Source organism: Galeopterus variegatus, unplaced genomic scaffold, assembly GCF_000696425.1.
Source record: "Galeopterus variegatus unplaced genomic scaffold, G_variegatus-3.0.2 Scaffold117, whole genome shotgun sequence".
In the NCBI taxonomy this organism is placed as follows: Eukaryota; Metazoa; Chordata; class Mammalia; order Dermoptera; family Cynocephalidae; genus Galeopterus; species Galeopterus variegatus.
In genome coordinates this window covers 31,053-33,160 of record NW_007726228.1, presented here as the reverse complement: position 1 = coordinate 33,160, position 2,108 = coordinate 31,053, and positions in this window count along the sequence as shown.

Genomic DNA, 2,108 nt, shown 5'->3' with positions numbered 1-2,108 from the left:
TTTTTTTTCAAATATTTTTTCATCCACAGTTGGTTGAATCCACAGATGTGGAACCTACAGATGCAGAGGAATGACTGTGTATAATAAGAAAAGGCCAAGAAAGAGCCCCAGCAACCACTGATACCTAAGGGATAAGCAGAGGAAGATGGAGCAGGAATTAACATGACAAAATAAACTCCAGAAAAGTGAAAGGAAAAACAGGAGAGAGAACGGCCATATAATCAAAACAACAGCATTTCAAGAGAGATTGGTCCATGAAGTCAAATGCCTAGAGAGGTAGGAGACAGGAACTGAGATGAACATTGCATAGGAAAGTGACATTTTCATCTGTGGGCCTAGGATGATTACTTTACTAATAAATAAAATAAAACAATTTTTAAAAGCTTCCAAAAGCATTTTTCCATAATAGTATTTTGTGTTCTTTTATTTTATGTTATCTCTATTTACTTACATACAAGACATATACTTTCAACTCCCTTAGTAAAAATAAAAATAGAGTTGTTGAGTTATACATTTAGTGTTTGGTTAACACTGTATGAAATTGCCAAACTATTTTCCAAAGTGGCTATTCCATTTGGCATTCATGCTAGCAATATATGAAAATTTCAGTTGCTCCACTGTACTGTCAACACTTGAAATTGCCAGCTTCTTAAATTTTAGTCATTCAAGTGCATGTGTTATGGTATCTCAAGGTGATTTAATTATTCATTTCTCTAAAGACTAATGGTATTTAACATCTTTTATAAGCTTAGTTGTCAGCCTTATATCTTCTTTAGTAATGTGTTGAATCAATTTTTCCCATTTTAAAAAATTGGACTATTTTCATCCTACTAAATCTTTTTTTAATATATAAAAGTGTTTTTTATATATTCTGGATACAAATGCTTTATTAGATACGATTTGCAAATATTTTTTTCCCAGTGTGTGGCTTGACTTATTTTTTTCTTGTTTTTAAAAATTTTTTACTGAAACATTTTGATTATAAATATGCATGGAAACAGAGTTGTATTTCAATACATGTATACAATGTGTGTTGATCTATTCAGGGCAATTAGTCTATTCATCATTGCAAACTAATCATTTCTTTGTGATACACACATTTGAGATCCTCTCTTCTAGTCATTTGGTTACATGCAGTGAAACATTATTGATTATAGATTAATAGGTTGACTTTACACCAGTAAGGCTCATTTTTCCTCTCTCACTGTACTTTTATGTCCATTAATCAGTCTTTCACTATTCTTCCTCACCCCCCCCACTTTCTAGCCTCCAGTAACCAAAATTCTCTCTCCTTTTAACAGTTCAACTTATTATGATGATTATTTATTTGTTTTTGTTCATTTGTTTGGTTGCTTGTTTTGTTTTGTTCACTTTTTTTAGCTCCCACATATGAGTGAGAACATGTGGCATTTCTCTTTCTGTGCCTGGCTTATTTCACTTAACATCATTTCTTCCAACCTCATCCATGTTGTTGTAAGTGACAGAAAATAAGTATTTTTATGGCTGAGTAGTATTTCATTGTGCATATGTATGACATTTCCTTTATGCAGTCATCTGTTGATGGACATTTAGGTTGGTTCTATACCTTGGCAATTGTGAACAGAGCTGCGATAAACATGGGGGTGCAGGTATCCTTTCAATATGATGCTTTCCATTCCTTTAGACACATAACCAGTAGTGGAATTACTGAGTCATATGGTTGCTCTATCTGTAGTTGTTTGATAATACACCATATTGTTTTCCATAATGTCTACACTAATTTATAATCCCAACAACAGCGTAGAAGCTTTCCTCCTCTTTATCCACATCTTTGCCAGCATTTGTTATTTTCTGTCTTTTTGATAATAGCTGATCTAACTGAGTGAGATGGTATCTCAATGTGGTTTGATTTGCATTCGCCTGATGATGTTGAGCATTTTTTCATATACCTTTTGGACATTTGTAACTCTTCGTTTGAGAAATGTCTATTGAGCTTCCTTGCCCATTTTTTAATTGGGTTATTTGGTTTTTTACTATTGAGTTGAGTTCCTTGTACATTCTGGAAATTAGCCACTTCTTAGATGCATAGTTTGCAAATACTTTCTCCCATTCTGTAGGTTGTCTCTTTG